Raw genomic sequence first — 24,952 nt, 5'->3', positions numbered from 1 at the left:
ACCAGCCGTGGCACACAGTGGTGCAGCAACCCTGCAGCAGCACCAGTTACACCCCCAAGAACGCCCCTCGCGCAGGGAAAAGCCATCAAAATCCCCAATCCAGCGCAAAGGGCTGCGCTAACCCTGTACCAGCACCGCAAGCGGGGAACATGTATTACTGGGGTTCGTAGGAAGTTTCACACGTGATTGGCCCTGTGTGAGCGGGGTACGTGTATATCAGGGGTGCGTGGGAAGTTTCACACGCGATTTCAGCAGGGTACTTGTATTTCAGGGGTGCGCGGGAAGTTTCACACGCGATTGGCCCTGTGCGAGTGGGGTATGTGTATTACTGGGGTGCGCGGGAAGTTTCACACGCGATTTCAGCAGGGTACGTGTATTTCAGGGGTACGCGGGAAGTCTCACATGCGATTTCAGCAGGGTACGTGATTTACTGGGGATCGCGGGAAGTTTCACACGTGAGTGGCACTGTGCGAGGGGGGTACGTGTATTACTGGGGTGCGCGGGAAGTTTCACACGCGATTTCAGCAGGGTACGTGTATTTCAGGGGTGCGTGGGAAGTTTCACATGCGATTCCAGCAGGGTACGTGTATTACTGGGGATCGCGGGAAGTTTCACGTGCGATTGGCCCTGTGCGAGCGGGGTACGTGTATTACTGGGGTGCGCGGGAAGTTTCACACGCGATTTCAGAAGGGTACGTGTATTTCAGGGGTGCGCAGGAAGTTTCACACGCGATTTCAGCAGGGTACCTGTATTACTGGGGATCGCGGGAAGTTTCACCTGCGATTGGCCCTGTGCGAGCGGGGTACATGTATTACTGGGGTGCGCGGGAAGTTTCACACGCGATTTCAGCAGGGTATGTGTATTACAGGGGTGCGCGGGAAGTTTCACACGCGATTGGCCCTGTGCGAGCGGGGTGCGTGTATTAATGGGGTGCGCGGGAAGTTTCACACGCGATTTCAGCAGGGTACGTGTATTTCAGGGGTGCGCGGGAAGTTTCACACGCGATTTCAGCAGGGTACGTGTATTTCGGGGGTGCCGGGGAGTCCTACAAGTGATTTGGCAGCGTAGGTCCTCCCAGGTGTTACATGTACACCCTCCACTGCCCCTGCAGGCAGCCCACACCACAGGGGACTACCCTGCACCCTTGGTCATGTCCCGCAGGCAGCCCACCCAACATGGGCATGCCCCCCAGCAAAGGCACATGTCTCCTTGCACTACTGATCACCAACTCATGTCCCCTTGCACCCCCACCCCCAGCAGAGCGGGGCACCTGCCAGCAGGCCCCCACTCATGTCCGACTCATGTCCCCTTGCACCCCCACCCCCCAGCATTGCGGGGCACCTGCCAGCAGGCCCCCACTCATGTCCCACTCATGTCCCCTTGCACCCCCACCCCCAGCATTGCGGGGCACCTGCCAGCAGGCCCCCACTCATGTCCCCTTGCACCCCCAGCAGTGCAGGGCACCTGCCAGCAGGCCCCCACTCATGTCACCTTGCACCCCCAGCATTGCGGGGCACCTGCCAGCAGGCCCCCACTCATGTCCCACTCATGTCCCCTTGCACCCCCACCCCCCAGCACTGAGGGGCACCTGCCAGCAGGCCCCCACTCATGTCCCCTTGGACCCCCACCCCCCAGCAGTGCAGGGAACCTGCCAGCAGGCCCCCACTCATGTCCCCTTGCACCCCCACCCCCCAGCAGTCAGGGGCACCTGCCAGCAGGCCCCCACTCATGTCCCACTCATGTACCCTTGCACCCCCACCCCCCAGCAGTGCAGGGCACCTGCCAGCAGGCCCCCACACATGTCCCCCTAACACCACGCCATGACTATACAGACCCATGGCCCTAATGCCAACCCAAATCCCACCCCTCCACCCCCACAGTGCAAACACCCAACGAACCACTGCACCCACTCCCTAGTAAATCACCCATTCCATGATAGTCTGAAAAGAACCAGCATCCCCATCAGCAAATGTCCTACAGAGCCACACAGTTGCAACAAATGACTGTGCCAATGCTCATGGAGACATGCACCAAAATCATCACTGTACACCACACCAATAATGTTGAATAAAGAAATGTATTAAAAAGTATAACAAATGTCAAAATGAAAAGCACACATGCAAATGAAGAAATAATTTTTGAAATAAGAAAAAGAAACTCAAATTCAAGCAAGAAAAGAAATCCAAAACATGAAAAATATAAGTGGTGCATCCCAAAAGTCCATAGAACGAAATCCAAAGATGAAAAGCATAAAAAAACATTTCTCCATGTGAATATGACTAAAAGAAAGTATATACATGTCCAGAAAATTGAAAAAGAAAGTCTGAAGGGTCCATTATCCCAAAAGCAAATGAAACCTAACAAAAACCCTATCTAAAATACAACTATATACAAAAAGTGGGGCAAAGTCCATGGACTCCAAATCATAATAATAAAGAAATTAAACCTAAACCTAAATAACTATATACAAAGGTGGCGGGCTAGTCCGACGGCTCACTGGTTGATGTCATGGGCCAGGGCATCATCGAACTCCTGTTCAATGGCTTGGAGGCGGGCATGTTCCCTGGCCCCGAGGTCTCGCAGGGATAATGCGGTGTCCAACTCCCTGCTAATACCCTCAAGGCACTCAGCCCGCCTCAGCGCCCTCCGCATGGAGTTCTCCGCCCCGACCATTGTGAGCCGTTCCTCCTCCGCCCGCCGCCGCTCCGCACCTATCTGCTGGCCCAACCGCTCCCACACGGAAGACACTCCCATTCCAGGGTTCTCCTGCCATCCGGCCGATGCTTGCCCCCCTGATGTTGATGGCCCCGAGCCATGATGCCTCCCACGTTGAGCCTGCCGCTGCCTCCGATGCAACTGCCTGTGCGCCTGTGCCAGCACGACGGCATCCAGGCTGATGGAATCCACCGACGCCATCGTGCACGTGCCCTGCCGATGATGCCGTCAAATCCTCCATCTGCTGGGGTCCAGTTGCTGGTGTGTCCAACCCTCCTGGATCTCCAACTACCGACTGTGGCAGGGATGGGATCCCCTCCGAGTTGGCTGCGTTGGTCGGGGCAGGTCCACAGGGGGCCCTGGTGGCATCTGGGCCGGAAGACGGCATGGAGAACGACTGGCGCATAGCCTCCACAGAGGAGGAGAGGGTTGCCAGAGTGGCCGACACATGTACGAAACCCCCGAACACGGCCGCTCCCAACTGGGCCACGTTGGCACGGTGCTCTTCGTGATGACGTGCGTGCTCCACCCAGGAAGCACGCACGTCATCACGAATGACACTCGTGCGCAGCGCAACACCAATCAGGACCTTCTCCATATGGCCAGGGGTCCCCTTGTCCGCAGGTGGAGGGGAGTCAGATGACATGGAAATCCCCCCTACCTGCGGACGGGCCTGGGATGGGGCATCCCTGCTGGTGCATGGTGGTGCAGTCACAGTGTCAGGGACAGTGACATGCACAGGCCCCTCCACGGCGACCTGTGCTGCCTTCTGCCCCTACCCCTGGAATGCACCACTTGCACCAGCAGGGATGCCCCCACCAGGCCACATGTGCGGCTAAGTAGCGGCCTCCTCCTCCTCTCTGGAAACCACCAACCTGGATGGCTCCACCCCATCTTCCGCCATTGCAAGCCCCTGTGGGGGCTCACCCACCCCTTCCGCTGCAGCCGTGGGGGATCCCCGCCGCTTTGCTCCACAGCGCCGTCTCCGCCCTCTTCTTCACTTGGCGCTGTGTAGAGGGAGACATAGAACACAAGCATCAGAGTACTGTACAATGGTCCCCTAGACAGGAAGCAATGGCAGATGAGTGGCACTGTCAAAGATCACTTCCATCATGTCCCTCCACAACACATGGGTCAGTGCAGGCAAAACACATGCAGTAACAGGCATGGCACATGCTATGGACATTAGCATACATTTCCAAGGGACTCTTGAAACATACACTGTTGTTTTGGAACTCAGATGCATCATGGGTCATGCCTATCACATGCACACACTTCACCGTAGTTTCATCCATCTGGACTCGTACACTCCAGACACAGTGGATGCAAGGATAACTAGGCTGCATCAGTGATTCTGAACATTGTCACAGACATGTGCCATGCATCCATGGCATTCACAAGTCACAGACACGCAGGTCAGACACACAGATATGGACACCATACATGTACATGGCATCAGCACCCATCCCTCACCCCCACCCATGTCCAGGAACAGAGACTGGCATGCTCTCATGTGTCCATTCCACATAGGGCTCCCCATGTTGCATTTAAACACATACACCAACCGTGTACTTCACACATTACTGGTCTCACATGCATAACCATGATGTCCCTGCACACACACATGCATACATGGCCTTTGTCACACATACAGGCAAGTATCAGACAACCAGAACACTGCAACATGCCCTGTCCCACACAGCAATGCTTGGCCACTTACCGCTCGACTCCAGACGGGTCTACCTATCAAGGATCTGGGCATGGAGCGCTGGGCGTACGCGTTCTAGGACCCTCATCTGGATGGTACTCATGCTGCCCTGGCCCCCCTCCACAAGGCGCCGGGCCTTTATGAGGGTCCTGGACCTCAAGTCCTTCCCCCGCTTCTTGACTTGCTTGATGTTGCGGGTTGCCACCCCCTCCGCATTGATGGCAACCACAAAGTCATCCCAGATCCTGTCCAGTCCTTCCTTGTCGGCGCGTGATGATCTGAAGAGGGCATCATAATGCCCCAGGACAAGCTCCACCAGGACACCAACTTCCTTCTGACTGAAGCTGGTGGCCCTCTGCCCCTCTGGCTGGGGGTCGCCAGTGGTCTCAGATGGTGTTTGCCCCGACATGGCGACCCCCGAGGCAGGTGTGGGTGGGCAACTGGGTCCTGGGGCTGGGCTGTGGAGCGATGGTATCCCAGTCGGGAGTCTTCTGTTCCAGCACTGGTGGGCACCGCAACTGGACCCCTGCAGATGTCTGATGTGCAGGCACCAAATGGCAGGGGACGAGGGCAGCAGGCAGTCAGGCAGCAGCAGATGGCAGGTGGGAGCGTGCTCAGGGCTCTGGGGGGCAGTGATTCGGCCTTTTGGGCAGGAGCATGGTCTTCCGTGTGTTTTCGCGTGGCCAGCTTGATACGGAGTGATTTGGCACGTGAAAAAATTGCACGTCAGCGTGTAATTCGTGGAAAGGCCCTTAGCGCGTAAGCGCGTCTGCACACATACGCGATTTCATTGGACCAAAGGCCCTTAGCACGTAAGCGCGTCAGCACGCATACGCGATTTCATTGGACCAAAGGCCCTTCAAGCGTAAGCGCGTCTGTGATGTATCGTGCACGGGCGTTGCCCTGGCAGGGCTTGAAGATGCCACGTGGATTTCCATTGCTCTGTACGTGGGGGTGCGGTGCGTGTGTTTTCCAGGCTTTGGGGTTCACACGCTATTACTTCACAGCGGGTGGGTGTTGGCTACATGTTCTTCTACATGCAGATGGTGAGTGGTACCCCGCTCGCCCAAGGCCTATCGCTTGTGAAACTTGCCGCGCAACCCCGTAAAACACGTATCTCGCTCAATCGTGTGTGAAATTTCCCGCGAACCCCGTAATACAGTACCCTGCTGAAAACGCGGGTGAAACTGCACGCGAACCCCGTAATACACGTACCCTGCTGAAAACGCGGGTGAAACTGTACACGAACCCCAGGAATACACATACCCGCTCGCTAGCACAGGGCCAACATGCCTGGAGTTCGCGTGAATTTTCACCCGCGATAGGCCCTGTGCGAGTGGGGTACATGTATTTAAGGTGTTCGCGGGAAGTTTCACACGCGATTTAGCTGTCAGAGCAGGGTATGTGAATTTCGGGGGTGCGCATGGAATCCTACACGTGAATTGGCAGTGGGGGTCCTCCCAGCTGTTCCATCTACACCCTCCACGGCCCCTGCAGGCAGACCACACCACAGGGGACTACCCTGCACCCCTGGTCATGTCCCACAGGCAGCCCATCCACCATGGCCATGCACCACAGACAAGCCACCTGTCCGCTTGCACCTCTGATCACCAACTCATGTCCCCCTGCACCCCCACCACCCAGCAGTGCGGGGCACCTGCCTGCAGGCCCCCACTCATGTCCCACTCATGTGCCCCTGCACCCCTACCCCCCAGCAGTGCAGGGCACCTGCCCGCAGGCCCCCACTCATGTCCCACTTATGTCCCCCTGCACCCCCACCCCCCAGCAGTGCAGGGCACCTGCCCGCAGGCCCCCACTCATATCCCACTCATGTGTACCTGCACTCCCACCCCCCAGCAGTGCAGGGCACCTGCCTGCAGGCCCCGACACATGTCCCCCAGCCAACACGTCATCACAATCTAGATCCCTGGCCCTTATGGGCAGCCTCCACATGCCAAACACCCACCCAAGAATTGCATCCACCCACTTAGAAATGCCAATTACATGATACAACCCCAATGGCAAGTATGTAAATGAACACATGTCCCTCACATACACACAATGGGTGTAAGTGAATGTCAAAACCCATATCATGACATGCATGAAACCAATGAGATGATACTACACATTGAGGTTTGATGAAAAAAATGTATTAAAAGCAACATAACTGGAATTAAAAATAAACAAACGACAATGGGAATTAAAAACGAAAAGCAGCATGTCCGTAAAATAATGAAAAACAACAAATCATAATCCAAAGGAAAGGTGTCCAAAGTCACAGTTCAAAAAAGTAAATCCAAGGGAAAAACAAAACGGAAAACCATTGTTCCATGGGTAAATCCAACAAAAAAAGTATAATCCAACAGTCAACAATATAGAGATAAACAATCCAGGGTCCATGATCCCAACTGAAGAAATTAAACCTATCTAAAAATACTACCTAATAAAAAAAACTATATACAAAAATGTGGTCCATTGTCCAAAAGGTCCAAAATAAATAAAAAAGCAAAGGAAACCTAACACTAACTACATAACTATTTACAAGGGCAGCGGGCTAGTCCGACGGCTCACTTTTGGATGTCCCGGGCCAGGGCATCATCGAACTCCTGCACGATGTTCCGAAGGCGGTCCGCTTCCATGGCCCCGAGGGTTCGCAGGGACAATGTCATCTGGAACTCCAGGTCCCTGCGAATACCCTCGAGGCATTCAGCCCTCCTCAGCGCCCTCCGCATGGAGTTCTCCGCCCCGACCATTGTGAGCCGTTCCTCCTCCGCCCGCCGCCGCTCCGCACCTATCTGCTCGCCCAACCGGTCCCACACGGAAGACACTCCCATTCCAGGGTTCTCCTGCCCTCCGGCCGATGCCTGCCCCCCTGATGTTGATGGCCCCGAGCCATGATGCCTCCCACGTCGAGCCTGCCGCTGCCTCCGACGCAACTGCCTGTGCCAGCACGACGGCATCCAGGCTGATGGAATCCACCGACGCCATCGTGCACGTGCCCTGCCCGATGATGCCGTCACATCCTCCATCTGCTGGGGTCCAGTTGCTGGTGTGTCCACCCCTGCTGGACCTCCGACTCCCGACTGTGGCAGGGATGGGATCCCCACCGAGTTGGCTGCGTTGGTCGGGGCAGGTCCACAGGGGGCCCTGGTGGCATCTGGGCTGGAAGACGGCATGGAGAACGACTGGCGCATAGCCTCCACAGAGGAGGAGAGGGTCGCCAGAGTGGACGACACATGTACGAAACCCCCGACCACAGCCGCTCCCAACTGGGCCACGTTGGCACAATGCTTTTTGTGATGATGTGCCTGCTCCACCCAGGAAGCACGCACGTCATCATGAATGACACCCGTGCGCAACACAACACCAATCAGGACCTTCTCCATACGCTCAGGGGTCCCCTCGTCCGCAGGTGGAGGGGAGTCAGATGGCATGGAAATCCCCCCTACCTGCGGACAGGCCTGGGATGGGGCATCCCTGCTGGTGCATGGTGGTGCAGTCACAGTGTCAGGGACAGTGACATGCACAGGCCCCTCCACAGCAACCTGTGCTGCCTCCTGCCCCTGGACTGCACCACTTGCACCAGCAGGGATGCCCCCACCAGGCCCCATGTGTGGCTCAGTAGCGGCCTCCTCCTCATCTGTGGAAACCATCAACCAGGATGGCTCCACCCCGTCTTACGCCATTGCAAGCCCCTGTGGGGGCTCACCCACCCCTTCCGCTGCAGCCTTGGGGGCATCCCCGCCGCTTTGCTCCACAGCGCCGTCTCTGCCCTCTTCTTCACTTGGCGCTGTGTAGAAGAAGACGTATAACACAAGCATCAGGGTACTGCACAATGATCCCCTAGACAGGAAGCAATGGCAGATGAGTGGCACTGTCAAAGATCACTTACATCATGTCCCTCCACAACACATGGGTCAGTGCAGGCAAAACACATGCAGTAACAGTCATGGCACCTGCTAAGGACATTAGCATACATTTCCAAGGGACTCTTGAAACATACAATGTTGTTTTGGAACTCACATGCATCATGGGTCATGCCTATCACATGCACACACTTCACCGTAGTTTCATTCATCTGGACTCGTAAACCCCAGACACAGTGGATGCAAGGATAACTAGGCTGCATCAGTGATTCTGAACATTGTCACAGACATGTGCCATGCATCCATGGCATTCACAAGTCACAGACACGCAGGTCAGACACATAGACATGGACACCATACATGTACATGGGATCAGCACCCATCCCTCACCCCCACCCATGTCCAGGAACAGAGACTGGCATGCTCTCATGTGTCCATTCCGCATAGGGCTCCCCATGTTGCATTTAAACACATACACCAACCATGTACTTCACACATTACTGGTCTCACATGCATGACCCTGATGTCCCTGCACACACACATGCGTACATGGCCTATGTCACACATACAGGCAAGTATCAGACAACCAGCACACTGCAACATGCCCTGTCTCACACAGCAATGCTTGGCCACTTACCGCTCAACTCCAGACGGGTCTGCCTCTCAAGGATCTTGGCATGGAGCTCTGGGCGTACGCGTTCCAGGACCCTCATCTGGATGGTACTCATGCTGCCCTGGCCCCCCTCCACGAGGCGCCGGGCCTTTATGAGGGTCCTGGACCTCAAGTCCTCCCACCGCTTCTTGACTTGCTTGATTTTGCGGGTTGCCACCCCCTCTGCGTTGATGGCAACCACAAAGTCGTCCCAGATCCTGTCCCGTCCTTCCTTGTTGGCGCGTGATGATCCGAAGAGGGCATCTTAATGCCCCAGGACAAGCTCCACCAGGACACCAACTTCCTTCTGACTGAAGCTGGTGGCCCTCTGCCCCTCTGGCTGGGGGTCGCCAGTGGTCTCAGATGGTGTTTGCCCCGACATGGCGACCCCCGAGGCAGGCGTGGGTGGGCAACTGGGTCCTGGGGCTGGGCTGTGGAGCGATGGTATCCCAGCCGGGAGTCTTCTGTTCCAGCAGGGGTGGGCACCGCAACTGGACCCCTGCAGATGGCTGATGTGCAGGCACCAAATGGCAGGGCACGAGGGCAGCAGGCAGTCAAGCAGCAGCAGATGGCAGGTGGGAGCGTGCTCAGGGCTCTGGGGGGCAGTGATTCGGCCTTTTGGGAAGGAGCGTGGTCTTCCGTGTGTTTTCGCGTGGCCAGCTTGATATGGAGTGATTTGGCACGTGAAACAATTGCACGTCAGCGTGTAATTCGTGGAAAAGCCCTTAGTGCGTAAGCGCGCCTGCACGCATACGCGATTTCATTGGACCAAAGGCCCTTAGCGCGTAAGCACATCAGAACGCATACGCAATTTCATTGGACCAAAGGCCCTTCAAGCGTAAGCGCGTCTGTGACGTATCGCGCACGGGCGTTGCCCTGGCAGGGCTTGAAGATCCCACGTGGATTTCCGTTGCTCTGTACGTGGGGGTGCGGTGCGTGTGTTTTCCAGGCGTTGGGGTTCACACGCTATTACTTCACAGCGGGTGGGTGTTGGCTACGTGTTCTTCTACACGCAGACGGTGAGTGGTACCCCGCTCGCCCAAGGCCTATCGCGTGTGAAACTTGATGCGCAACCCCGTAATACATGTATCCCGCTCAATCATGTGTGAAACTTCCCGCAAGCCCCGTAATACAGTACCCTGCTGAAAACGCGGGTGAAACAGCACGCGAACCCCATAATACACGTACCCTGCTGAAAACGTGGGTGAAACTGGACATGAACCCCAGGAATACACGTACCCGCTCGCTAGCACAGGGCCAACATTCCTGGGGTTCGCGTGAATTTTCACCCGCGATAGGCCCTGTGTGAGTGGGGTACGTATATTTAAGGTGTTTGCGGGAAGTTTCACACGCGATTTAGCTGTCAGAGCGGGGTACGTGAATTTCGGGGGTGCGCAAGGAATCCTACACGTGAATTGGCAGTGTGGGTCCTCCCAGCTGTTCCATCTACACCCTCCATGGCCCCTGCAGGCAGACCACACCACAGGGGACTACCCTGCACCCCTGGTCATGTCCCGCAGGCAGCCCATCCACCATGGCCATGCACCACAGACAAGCCACCTGTCAGCTTGCACCACTGATCACCAACTCATGTCCCCCTGCACTCCCACCCCCCAGCAGTGCAGGGCATCTGCCCGCAGGCCCCCACTCATGTCCCACTCATGTCCCCCTGCACCCCACCCCCCAGCAGTGCAGTGCACCTGCCCACAGGCCCCCACTAATGTCCCACTTATGTCCCCCTGCACCCCCACCCCCCAGCAGTGCATGGCACCTGCCCGCAGGCGCCCAACTCATGTCCCACTCATGTCCCCCTGCACTCCCACCCCCCAGCAGTGCATGGCACCTGCCCGCAGGCCCCGGCACATGTCCCCCAGCCAACACGTCATCACAATCTAGATCCCTGGCCCTTATGGGCAGTCTCCACATGCCAAACACCCACCCAAGTATTGCATCCACCCACTTAGAAATGCCAATTACATGATACAACCCCAATGGCAAGTATGTAAATGAACACATGTCCCTCACATACACACAATGGGTGTAAGTGAATGTCAAAACCCATATCATGACATGCATGATCCAATGAGATGATACTATACATTGAAGTTTGATGAAAAAAATGTATTAAAAGCAACATAAATGGAATTAAAAATAAACAAACGACAATGGGAATTAAAAACCAAATGCAGCATGTCCGTAAAATAATGAAAAACAACAAATCATAATCCAAAGGAAAGGTGTCCAAAGTCACAGTTCAAAAAAGCAAATCCAAGGGAAAAACAAAAACGGAAAACCATTGCTCCATGGGTAAATCCAAAAAAAAAGTATAATCCAACAGTAAACTATATACAGATAAGCAATCCAGGGTCCATGATCCCAACTGAAGAAATGAAACCTATCTAAAAATACTACCTAATAAAAAAAACGATATACAAAAATGTGGTTCATTGCCCAAAAAAAGGTCCAAAATAAATAGAAAAGCAAAGGAAACCTAATACTAACTACATAACTATTTACAAGGGCAGCGGGCTAGTCCAACGGCTCACTTTTGGATGTCCCGGGCCAGGGCATCATCGAACTCCTGCTCGATGTCCTGGAGGCGGTCCTCTTCCATGGCCCCGAGGGTTCGCAGGGACGATGTCATCTGGAACTCCAGGTCCCTGCGAATGGCCTCGAGGCACTCGGCCCGCCTCAGGGCCCTCGCATGGAGTTCTCCCCCCTGACCATCATGAGCCGTGCCTCTTCCCCCTGCTGCTGCTCCGCATCTATTGCATGGCCCAACCGCTGCCACACGGAAGACACTTCCCGTCCAGGGTCCTCCTGCCCTCTGGCCGATGCCTGCCCCTCCGAAGATGAAGGCCCCGAGTCATCATGGCTCCCACCTTTTTGCTGCTGCTGCTGTGCTGCTGCCTGTGCCCTGGCTCCTGCTGCCTGCACATCCTCCTCCAGCTAGGGTGCAGTTGTGGAGGTGGCCACCCCTGCTGGACGTCCGACTCCCAACTGTGGCAGGGATCTGTTGTCCACCAGCCTGGCCGCAGGGTCAGAGGCAGCTCCACAGGGCACCCAGATGATACATGGGTGGGAAGATGGCATGGAGGACAACCGGGGCATAGGGGGTTCAGTTGAGGAGGGGGTCGGAACAAGGTCCAGGAACGGAGGAATCCGGCCCTGGTGAGCTGTCCCAGTGGGTCACCGCGGTCAACGAGCCATACGAGAAGACATGCAGTCTCCTCATGAAAAGACTGCAGGTCACCTCGCATTGGCACTTTGACGCAACGCCACCCCACCCAGGACAGGCTCAACCTGGTGCCGGATAGCCTGTTAGGGAGAATTCTCTGTTTAGGTTGAATTTCCTAACCTAGTGAGTCCCCCAGCAGCTTTGCTGGATTTCTGGAGTTTGTTTTTTGCATCCTGCCAAGAGTGAGACTCTTTTTCTCCCACTCTTGGACATGATTTGTGGTATTTCTTTGAATGTTAATGTGTTCTATGGGATATGGGGTCTTTTACTCCATAGGGTCTCATGTGTTTTGCTATGTGTGTTACACAGCACCCTCCGTGCCGTAACACTGGGGTGTCCTAGGTAACCCCCACCATAGACTCCATACCCTGGGACTGACTACTTTCTCCCAGGGCATGTAAAGTCACCATTGGCTTTACTAGACCTAAATTTACTAACAGACCCAGTACAAACCATCCTATTGTGGACGTACTGGTAGGGGTAATTCAATTACCCCTGGGTATGTTGTTCGAGGGGGCACTGTCCCGTCCCCCCTCGTCGAGTTTTGGCTGGTGGCAGTGGATACTACATTTTATATTCGACCGCAAATATATTCCTATGGGATTTTCCCATTGTTCGAGGCTAATACTTTTTCTATGTAGCCTCCGTCATACCGCCGGTTTATTAAATTAAAATGAATTCACCAGTTGGTATTTTCTGCCAGAACTCAGTTTTTAAATGGCGTATGTGTTCGCCTCTGTAACTCCAAACCAAAGGTTGAGCCCTTTGTTCCACTTTTGGCAGGCTTCTGCACAGAAGCCCTCCAGAGTGGTGCCATTCTGTCTGGGTACCACAGGGGGTGTGGGAGGGGGTTTAGGCACCCTGGACTGAGTTGCCTTGCCAACTCAAGTCGCACTCTGGTGTGATTGACCCAAGTGGTGAGCCGCCCCGCTCACCACTTAGCATGTTTGATTGACAGCTAGGCTGAATGAATGGGGGTTTTCTGCATAAAAGCAGGGCTTTGGGGACTGGAACTTCAGAAGTCGCCACAGGACCTAATAATCCGACGTGGGAGAAGCTGAGCTGACCTGCAATGACGACACCACCGGTGGAGCCCTGCTGAACCGACTCACCCCTTCCCAACGACAGAGGAGATCTCCCTGCTGGAGAGTCTTCTTCCCTTTGACTGGTGGGAACAACCAGTCCCTGGCTTTTCCTTCGCTTCCAGGACGTCTAGTGGTATAATTGCCCGTGCTGAGCCCCCCGGCAACCGGATAGCCACTAACCACTGTACCGCGACCAAAAGGTGGTGCCTTGTGACTGAGCATTCCGCGGCTGGTCTCTTCCCTGGTGGTGCAACGATCTTCAACTTTCCTCTACGACAAGATCATCTCTTCTTCTGGCAAAGCCCCGACTTGCATCCACCACCAGGAACAACTGCCCCTGCCGGAGCTGGCTCTTCACTTTCAAGGTGCTGTGTCCGTCTGGCTTCCCTTGAACCGCTTAGCGTGAGGTGTCTTCAATCCTTACCTTTCCACTGGGTCGCCTCCAGACCTTCTTAACTTTTGTTCTAAAACTGTTCCAACCTTTCTGTGACATTTTGCTACAAAGACTTGAAGTGCATTTCCACTGTGGTATTTTTGGGACATAACGCCTTGCCTCTCTCCGAGTGGGCCTGGCCTCTGAACTTTGTGAACTACAGTAGACCCTGCCTTGCTTGCCTTGCATTTGCTTCGTAAAAGTGTTGGTACTGAGTTGGTTTCATACCCTGCCTTTTTCTCTCTCTTTCTAACGAATACTAGAGTGCCATCTAGGTTAAGCACTCACCTCGGTCTGCAAATAAGTGGTGTCTTTGAACCTAGACTTGTTGAAATATTGTTATGGGATTGATATATACTTATAGTAATGTGATTGAAGTTGTTTGCCATATTCGCGCCAGTGTGTTTTTCACAGATGTGTTTTTAAATAAATAATTATATATCTTTACACCCAAGCTCTGATCTGTGTCTGCATGTTCTAATGTGTAAATTGCCCTATCTTGTATACTCTATATACTGCCTAACTCGTCTTGACAGAAATCTGACTGCTCAGCCACAGCTACCAGGTAAATCTGGGTGGTGCAGACTGCTACCAATTGGGTTTACTGCTAACTCCTGTAGTCTTAAACTTTTTGCAGTGGTCCCAGAGGGAACTGCACAGGTTTCTGCCTAACATAGCCCCATCCGCAGGGAGAGGAAGGCCAGTTGGTGTAAGCCAATCCCCTCTCTGAGAACGGGTCTGGACGTAGGCATCCCTGCTGGTGCAAGATGATGCAGTGACAGGATCAGGGACAGGATTGCACACAGGCACCTCCGCGGCGGCCTGTGCTGCCTCCTGTCCCTGGTCCTGCACTGCACCACTAGCACCAGTGGAATCTCGACCTCCAGACCCCATCTCTGACCCTTGCACGGCCTCCTCCTCCACCAAACCCCACACCAACCTGGATGACTCCATGCCATCTTCCTCTGTTGGGCCCTGTGGGGTCTCAGCTGCCCCTTCTGCTGCCGAGGAGTCCAACTCCGATCTCCGCCTCTTGGACCTCCCCTCGGCAGCTGCGGCCTGGGATGCGGCACCGGCTTCTCACTCCCCGACGAGATGACAACCTGGGAGGGGAGCCGGGCCTTGCGTCTCCGGCTGGCGGTGCGATCCCTGCCGCTGTGCTCCACAGCACCTTCTCCGCCCTCTTCATCAGTTGACGCTGCAGACAGGGAGAAATAAAACAAAGGCATCAGGGCACTGTACAATGGACTCATACACACATGACAGTTCCACATGAGTGGCATTGTCAAACTTCAGACATGGCATCACAATCCCCTACACACATGTCATTTTGACTCACACACATGAGCTATTCCACAGCCATATTGCACCATCCATACACATACAACTGCATGAGCAGCCAAAGGTGAGCCAGACATCACATAAAACACAGGGAGTACACTACACATGCACACATGCCAACACACTTGCATGAATGCGTACACCTCCGCCAACTCTCGCAGTGTTGAGATTGGCATCCATGTCACATCTGCAAATCTGTTTTCCACATATCAGTGTCACATGCATCTATGTTGCATCACTGTCTCACCCTTGTCAAATAGACACACATGCACATGTACACAGTGCACATACATGCAGCTGGAACCAACATCCATGTGTGACACCACAACCATGCCAATTGACATACACAGTAATCCAAACATGTGTGCTCACAGATATGCATTTGGCTTGCATGCTCACCCACACATACACCAGCCATGTGTCTCACACATGAAAGGACTTGCATGTGTCTGCCTCACAGCCCTGTACATACACATCCATACATGGCCCTATAAAAACACATGTGCAACCTGCACACTACTTGCACACCACCACACGCACAGCTTCCAATCAGTATGCATTTACACTTACCGCTCGACTCCAGACGGGTCTGCCTCTCAAGGACCTGGACATGGAGTGCTGGGCATATGCGTTCCAGGACCCTCACCTGATGTTCCAACAGGTGGCCCGGTGCCCCTTAGCATCCGCTGCCTTCAAGAGGCACCGGGCCTTGTTGAGGGTCCTGGACCTGAAGTCCTCCCAGCGCTTCTTGACATGTTGGAAGTCGCGGACTGCCACCCTCTCCACGTTGATGGCAGTCACGATGTCCGTCCAGATCCGAGTCTGTCCTTCCTTGTCGGCGCGGGAACTTCCGAAGAGGGCATCATACTGCCCCAGGACTTGGCCACCAGGACACCAACTTCGGTGGCAGTGAAGCTGGTGGCCCTCTGCCTCTCTGGCTGGAGGTTGCCAGTGGTGCCAGATGGTGTACTGCCCAACATGGCAACCCCAGAGGCAGGAGTGGGTGGGCAACTGGGTCCTGGGGCTTGGCTGTGGAGCGATGGTATCCCAGTCGGGAGTCTTCAATTCCAGCAGGGGTGGTCACAGCAACTGCACCCCTGGCTGGTGTGCAGGCAGCAAACAGCAGGGCACGTGGGCAGCAGGCAGTCAGGAAGCAGCAGATGGCAGGTGGGAGTGTGCTCGGGGCTCTGGGGGGCAGTGATTCGGCCTTTTGGGCAGGAGCGTGGTCTTCTGTGTGTTTTCGCGTGGCCAGCTTGATACAGAGTGATTTGGCACGTGAAAAATGTGCACGTCAGTGTGTGATTCGAGGAAAGGCCCCTAGCGCGTAAGCGCGTCAGCACTCGTACGCGCCTTCATTGGACCAAAGGCCCTTCAAGCGTGACACGCGCTGGCGTGCGCGGGCGTTTCTTTCGTGACGTTAGCATAGTGGTTCAGCACGCTTGAAAAACTGCACGTCCGCGTGGGAATGCGTGTAATCCGAGGAAAGGGCCCATGCGCGTAAGTGATGTGACGCACGCTGGCGTTTCCCTCAGCACGGGTTAAAGGTGAGCGGGGGCAGCAGTTCGCTGTACGTGCCTTTCGTGGAGACCAACGTGTGTTGCTGCTTCCTGTTGTTTCGCGCGCCATCACAACTTCACAGCTATCAAGGACGTATCTCTTCTTTTGGCGGGATTTTGGCTACGCATGTTTTTCTGCATCGCGCTAGTCAGACGGTGAGTCACACACGCTATTTTTCCCACTGCCGGTTCCGCTGTGTATCGCACCCATTTTCGAGGTCATAGTAGCCTGTGTGTCCCACGCATACGCGTTATTTGTGTTACTGGGTGCCACCGCGTATTGCGGGAGGTTGATTCCACGCACGTAGGCTGCAGGGTTGCGTGCACAGTTTTACTGCAGTTTTGGGGTGCCTGAGCGTTGCGTGACCCGTCACTACATCACCGGGGTCTCATACAGCTCTGCAGGTGTAGGGGGGCTGTTCAAATCTTGCTTCCCACCCCATTCACAACAATTGCCCAGGTCAATTGTGGTGTACACCTCCCATTGGCACTACTCCATCTTTGCCGGCACTACTACATCTGTGCCATGGTTGGGAGGCCACCAAAGGTGAGGGGCGCCTCAGCTGGGCGTTCTCCTCATGGCGGGCATGGTCGGGGACGTGGCCGTGATGACCAGGGAGTAGGGAGACTCCAGGGTGTCCAGGGCGGCCACAGAGGGGGAAGAGGCAGGGGTGCGCCACTTGAGCACAATGTTGTGCCATGTGTTGGTGCAGTCATGCCACCACCCCCTGTAGTTCCAGGGGATGCAGCTTCTGCATCTGGCACTGGCGCCCGTGTGACCCGGCAGTCCATTCCATCGACTGCCACGGGCCCAAGGGTAGTGGTAGCTGCAGGTGCAGCTGTGGACACCGCCACCCAGGCTCAGGATCTGCAAGCGCAGGCTGCGTTGGCACTTGAGGAGCCCTTGGTAGATTTCCAACAGGCCAGGAGGGAAACCATAGGGGCACGCAGGGCTGCTCTGACCAAGACACGTGTCCCTGGGGCAGTTATGTCATCTGCTGCCCCGAACAGCCGGGTGTTGGCGAGTGCAGGGGCAGATGCACCCAACAACACCCCGGTTGTGAGTCTGCCAACCAGGACCGTTGCTGTCAATGACCCTGCCACAGCGGATGATGCTGCGCAGGGTCCATTAGAGGGCACCCAGCTGCCACTGACACAAGTCAGACCTTTGGTCGTCCCTCCACCTGCCACTCCCTTGGCTCAATCCACCGAACCCACTGGCCATACTGGTCAGGGCGCCATTAGCCAGCCAGGGTCTGCGCCACAGTCCAAGAGGAGGAAGGTTGCACCTGCAGCACAGGCTGGGACCCCACACACAACCACAACCTCCTGCACGTCAAGGAAGAAGCCTTTCTGCAAGCAGGAACTGGACTTTCTCGTGGACTACGTGCGGGGCCACAGCCGTGACATGGTAGTGGGTGCCAATAGTGAGAGTACGGCTGCCCACCGTGACACCCACTGGAAGCATGTTGCGGAACATGTCAGTTCATTCGGCCATGAGGTGCGCATGGCGCAAGAGTGCAAAAAGCGTTGGAATGACCTCAAATGCAGCGCTAAGGCTAAGCATGCCTCAAATTACAACTTGACTCTGGTGACTGGCGGTGGGCCTGCACCAGAGGAGGAAGAGCTCACTCTGCATGAGTAACTCGTTGCAGAGTTCATACCACCTGAATCGGTCGAAGGAGTGGGAGAGATGCTGGACTTTGATGCCCAGTCCAGTGAGCGTTGATATGTGTTTGTTGAGGACGTGTGCGTTTTACTTGTGGGATGTGTTGTGCATGATTGCCACTACATGAGACGTGTACATGGTTCCGATGTGTAAGTAATGCAATGCTTCCGTAATGCATGTCTGCTCTGCTGGATGGTGGACATGTGGAGCAGACGGGAACTGTCTGCATCACAACTATTGCACCCTACTCACATGCTGGTTACCAGTATACCCCTCCGGTCCATGTTCCAGCTCACTGGCCGTTCTGCATGTGGCGTGGGGTGACCTTCCTCTCAGCCCAGGCACAATGTCATAGCATGACTGACGTGCATGTGTCCTCTGCCTGCATGCAGGTACTCCATGTAGGCATGCTCCCTTGCCCCTCCTCTGCCACTCTGCACCCCAGTTCCACCTTTGCAATGGTCTGCTTCAATCTTGCCATTGTGTACTTTCCTGTTCATGCGTCCTGTGTACATGCTAACTTCCAGCGTACAATCTGCCAGACATATGCTGTGTGGTACAGCCTTAGTACTTGATGCAGGGTATCTCACTTGTACTGTGCATAGGTCAGATGCCCCACAGGGACATGAGTGCCCATTCATACTCCATGTGCATTACACGCATGCCCTTATGTGTCCTTGACTGGATGATCACTGTAATACAAGTCTTGGGTGACATACATTGCATGGCATCTCATCAGCCTTCCCATGTCAACTGTGGCTCAGTACTGCGTTGCACACATGTTAAGGGTCAGACAATCTGTGTGGGTCACAGGCCTCAGCCTGTTTAATGGCCAATGACTCTGTCCGACTGTTGTAGTGTCTTCTTTACACGTGGGCAGCCTCCAGAGTTTTCATCATGTGTCCTGCTTACTGTCCCATCATCATTTGCAGTGTTGCCACTTGAATCACATTAAGCTGTTGATGCCAGTCAACACTGCCTGTCAAAACACAGGTCTATGGTCAGCCTTTTGATACCATGCTAGGCATCCCTGCTTTTGTACTTGGGTGGAGGGGTGCTTTGCTTGTAGATATGCTACCCATTGAATGCACAGTACATGTGATGCCTGAATTTGACCTTGCACTGCCTTCACATTTCCTGACACACACCATGGAGTCCTTGTACATGTAGGTAGTGAGTGACATACACATTTGCTGCACTGCATAGACCCACTTCTATGCAAACTGCCACCTTTCAACAGGTCTGATCACAGAAGCAATTCAAAGTTGACCCAGCATGCATGCCAGGTTCTATTTTGTGTGTCACATATCTGCCTGATGTGTTTGTTGTCGATGTGTGTGTGTGTAGTGTGCTTCTGACATGTGTAGTGACCTTTTTTCTCTCTATTTTTCAGATGATGACGCAATGGAGGTGGAGGATGGTGTTGTCATGCCAGACATAGAGTTGTTACCACTACATCAACCCTGCACAAGTGGGGGTCGTGGGGTGGTAGGCCACGAAAACCCCCAAGTGCTACAGTCCATCTTGTCTCTGGCTGCCTATGAGTCCAGCCCTGATGACGAATCTGACGTCCATGTCGAGTTGGATGAGCATCAAATCCATGTGTCAGGGGTGAGTGATTCTGATGTGGACACTCCTCTGTCCGCGACACCTGCACTGAGGGGTCAGACAGTCTTGGTTCCTCCGCCCGTGGTGGATCGGGATGCAGGGTCACCCTCCACACCAGTCACTGATGTGCCTGGGACATCACGTCGACGGGGGCATGTAGTCGTGCAGCCGCGGGCAGTGCCAACACAGCGAGGACACCCAGTCCTTGGGTCCCGCAGGGGTCAAGCCCAGCAACGCGGTCGCTGCGTGCAACCGCAGTATACTGAGTGGGAGCAAGGCATGACTGCCAATTCAGAACGGCACGGGGAAGCAATGGAGAACATCGCTGAGCGCATGGAGCTTGTGGCCCGATCTGTGCTCCCCCCTGCTAGGCAAGTGCTTATCCAGCATCAGGCGTCACGGTCCACGGCCCGCTCGCTCAGGCTGGGCATGGCGGCCTCAGACAGGGCACGCCAGGCTGAAATGTCGTCTCTGCGTAAAGCAATTGCTGCTCACGCAGAGGCGCACATGGATGCCCTGAGGGAGGAGTATGCTTCCCTCAAATCCACTCTGGGTGTCCTTATGATGTCCCAGAGGCAGCGGGCAGGGGAGAGGTTTGCACAGCTTGAGCGTACCATCTCAGCTAAGCTACAGGCTTGCCGGGAGGTGCAGCGGTTGTCCTGCCAGGCCTTGCAGGAGGAACTCCGTGTTACACGTGCTACCTTGCAAGAGGAAGCACGTGTACCACGCGAGATTCTGCATGCAGACCTACGTCACATCGCCACACAGAACCAGGCTCACCCGTCCGGCAGACTTGCTGCCGTCGAGGGGCAACCTGCGGGTAGGCGTGGCCAGGCTACTGTGCCACGTCCTCCTTTCCAGGATGAGCCAGACTCGGACGACCATCTATCCCCCACATAGGTCGGGCTGTACAGGCGTTGCGCCCATGGAGGTTTTTTTTGTTGGCTCAGCATCATCGCATGTGGGTGTTGAGCAGCACCCTGTACTTCCCCCCTCCTGGGTTCCTCCCCGCCCCCCCGGGTCGTATGTGGCCATTTTTGATTTTTCTTTTAGTTTAGTTAGTTAAGTTTCTGTTTGATAGTTAGTTTAATTAGGTAATGTAGGTTTTTCATAGTTAGTGTAATTAGTTAATATAGTTTAAAATTGCTTGTCTATTGTGCTTTCATGTGACGGTGCAGTGCTTTGTGGCTTTTGAAAGCATCCACTGTCTGTTCCAGCTGGGCCCTTCAGGCTTGTCTTGTATTTGTGTTTGCTGCTTGGGGTCCTGAACTCACATATGCCACTCCTGCCTCCCTTATCCATGGGCTCACAAGGATGCTTCGGTGTAACAGCCTATTACACAAGGGCTTTGGACTGTCATATCTGTGGCATTTCTGGGTCTGTGTAACTTGTGTTAACACCCCTAGTGGGGATGATTGCGGTGTTATTGACCACTGTTCTGCTTTTGCTAGATGGGGTGTTTCATGATTAATGTGTACATTCATTGCTATGCATTGTGTAGTATGTTTCTTATCTGTACTGTACACGTGCTTGTTGCAATTCATGCCGTAGATACTGTGTTCCACACTTTGGATGTGAAAGACAGACTGATGGTGTGATTTCTGATGTACGTCTCTGACATGGTCCAGTAATGAGATGCCTGAAGAGACACACAAAGATGACTTTAAAGCATTAATCATGTGTTTCATGCCCTTTCTGCAGGGGGATGAGCCTCCAGACCACCTTTGCCAGCAGACATGGCCCATTGGACGTCTGGATTCTGGACATGTTTGTTGGTGCCCACATGCACATGTGTGTGCAAGCAGAGGCACAGGGATTGCAGACATACATCCTAGAACTGCTGACGTGTTCCAAGGAACTCCAGGCAAGGTGAGCAGCACAGGGGGGCCACAACACAGCAAAGCTTCCACCAGGCCAGTTGCACATGCAGGCTTAGTAGCAGCACTGAGGGTGAGCTTGGACGAATATTGGTGTTGAAGCACACAATACAGCTCAGATGTGTTGGTGGACTGATGGCTAGTTGATTATAAGTTTGTCTGGGGCACCTGCAGGGGCAGTGGCACATACTCTCCGGTCCACCATGGGCCATTGAGGCACTTGTATGAACCATGTAGCCTTCCGAGACATGGAAAGGAGCAACTCACAGGGACATACAGCAAGGGACAGACTCGGGTGCAGTGCATTTCATTTCCATGTACATTTTGAAACATGCACTGCCTACTTTGTTTCGGTCATGGTGGAACACGACTTGTTCTGAAGTCATACCTTGCTATATGCGTCTGTCTGCTTACCCAGGGAACATTGCATGTTGTGTGAATTGTGACACATTGGTGTTCCATTTGCCACGCACCCACCGGCGGCTGACTTACTGCATTGACTGTGTATGACCCATCACAGGGGTAATGTTACATATGGGTACGAAGCATCCACACCAGAGTGTCTGTTTGTAGAGTAGTTTGTTGCTATGTGGCATATTTGGTGGTGTGTTTGTGTGTTATGGGCATGCACAGATTATTAACTGTGGCTCTCTTTGCAGCATTGAAGTACTCCTGTAACCAGACCTGAGAGTACGCAGGCAGGAGGCCAGCACTCAAAACCAGAGCTAAGTGTCTTGTTGTTTTTCTTTCAAACTGCTCTGCATAGGCTTGCTGGGGGGTGCACTAATGCATGGATGAATGTGTAATTCAATTCGGTATGTTTTTTTTCTCCCTAATCACCCTGAGTCCTATCCAATTCTAAACCCTGTACCCTCTACCTGGTGTTCCTGCTTCCCGTACCTATCCAACCAACGTTCCCTAACCCTCTTTCCCCGCTGGGGTTGTGGATGCCTGTGTAAGCCCCAAGCTTGCAGGCACCAAAACCCTAGAGGGGGTGGTTGGTTCGTGCCACTCCTAAGCCTGGACTCCGGAAGGCCCTGACAATGATGTACAAGTTTGTTAGGATTGTGTATGTGTTCATGCAGGTAGTACATTTTCGTGCATTCCCTACTTTCACGTGTCATTCCTCCTCCCCTCTCCTGCCACTCATTCCAGTTATCCAGTGTGCCAACGCCTGTCCCGACTGCACATCCCTGACCCTCCTTCCCCACCAGGGTCTCAGAGGCCTGTGTGAGTTTGACCTTGCAGGCACCCGGGCCACGGTGGGGGTGGTTGGTTCGTGCCACTCCTGCGCCTGTACATGGGAGCTGTGACAGTACACATCCGTTCATGGTGCATCATTCTATGTTATGTACCACACATGGTTCACATCCTGTTGTGACATTGTTTTACTGTGCTACCTTGGTTATTGTGGTAGTACTTGACCTTTGTGAGGTACTGCTACTTCAAGTCATCTACTAGAGGCTGTTCTGGTTCGTTTTTCTGCCTTGGATTTTGTGTTTTTGCAAATCAAGGTGGACTCTGAGGGTGCAGGCAACTTTTTACACACAAGGTGGGAGATGGTGACGAAGGGGAAGGGTGATCCTGTGGCCAGGTGAAATTGAGGGTTGAAGGCTCCATGACCCAGGTGCAGTTGTTCAGTGGGTCATGGTGATTTGTGGGGGAGGGGGGTGTTTTGTTGTTGATAGTTGCCTTGCCCTGCAGTGATGGGAACCCTGACCTTATAATTGTGGTATCCTATGTACATGATGTGTTCTGCTGATCAATGCCTGTTCATGTCTTGTGTTTACCTTTCAGGTGTGAGGGGATAGTTGCGGTTTGACATGCTGGGGTGTACACATGGTGAATGTTCACATTTGATGTGTAGAGGACACTGATGGTCACTTGATTGCACATGCATATGTTGAGTGCATGTCCTTACTGACCCACACACTCGCACTATGATGCACTACATGTACAACCACCCATGGATATCCACGTGTACACTCTGTTTGCCTTCTGGTGCCCACTGTGTCCCTGCAGCACATGTTCTGTGACCAATTATGGATCCTGTACATGCCTAATTTGCTTTTTGACGTGGTTTGTCGCTTAGATGTGATGCTAAGGGTGTGCATCACACACAATAGCTGTTCACTGTGCTGTGTGCTGAGCAGTGTGTTGCAGAAGTTAGACACAGCACACAGAAGCTGCAGTGTTGATTTTGCAATGCACAATGTGCATGTAGACAGGCATTCATTGTTATGTTATGGCTACAAATTTTGTAATGCATTTGGGAATGACTTATTTTGGGTGGGAGGTTGTTGGTCAGTCATTTCATCGGATTCCATGTCAGGCATCATTGTCTGATGCCAATGTACATTTTTAACATGCCAATGTGCACCTTATTGGTACTGTGTTGGTGTATGGCTATTGCTTGCCATGTCATGTTGTGGTTTGGGAGGGTTTGAGTGAAATAACAGTGATGGTCATGGCCTGTTTCGCAGGTGTGTGTGATTCACACATTGCATGTCAGGGTCAGCCGCTTCTCGAAGCAACAAGCTGGGGGTAGATCTCTCTCCGCAGCAGGGGCCTCTCTCTGGAACAGCCTTCCTGCCTACCTGGAACTTGAGGAGAACCATCTCCGGATCCGGAAGCACCTCAAAACCTTCCTCTTTGCTTCTGCTTTCTCTCTCCCTCTCCCTTGCTAAATTCTTCACTGAAACTGCACTGAATCTGCAACTGGGCCACTCTCACCAACCTCGGTCCCTGGCCCAGCCACTCTCCACTTGCACTGCCTCCCTGGCAACCCCTGCACTGCGGGACTGTCTCTCTATCCCTACAGCCCCCCCTTCCCAGCACTTGTCTGCACTTACCTTTGCACTTGCCACCAGCTGGCCAATTTATTTATGTTTTATTCTACTTACCCTGTACTGCACTCCCCCCCTCCCCTTCCCCTTGCACTTTTCCCTTCCCCCTACCCCTGCACTTGCACAATCTAAATGACACCTGGCCCAGTAGGATCGTTGTCTGTCTTCCCTTGTTCCCCCCTCCCTGCCTAGTTGCACCTTGAAACACGTGTGTATAGGCACGTTACAAATGCCATATCATATCATAACATATGTCATATGTGTGCCTTTTGGTCACACAGGATAGCTTGTGTTTAAGTAGCTAGGGATGCAGACAATGTGGCACTTCCATGGCAACAATCTCAGGGTTGTTACAGTT

Source organism: Ambystoma mexicanum, chromosome 10 (assembly GCF_040938575.1).
Source record: "Ambystoma mexicanum isolate Mex_15411 chromosome 10, UKY_AmexF1_1, whole genome shotgun sequence".
NCBI classification, from domain to species: Eukaryota; Metazoa; Chordata; class Amphibia; order Caudata; family Ambystomatidae; genus Ambystoma; species Ambystoma mexicanum.
The sequence above is the reverse complement of the archived record's forward strand: the minus strand, read 5'-3'. Positions refer to the sequence as shown.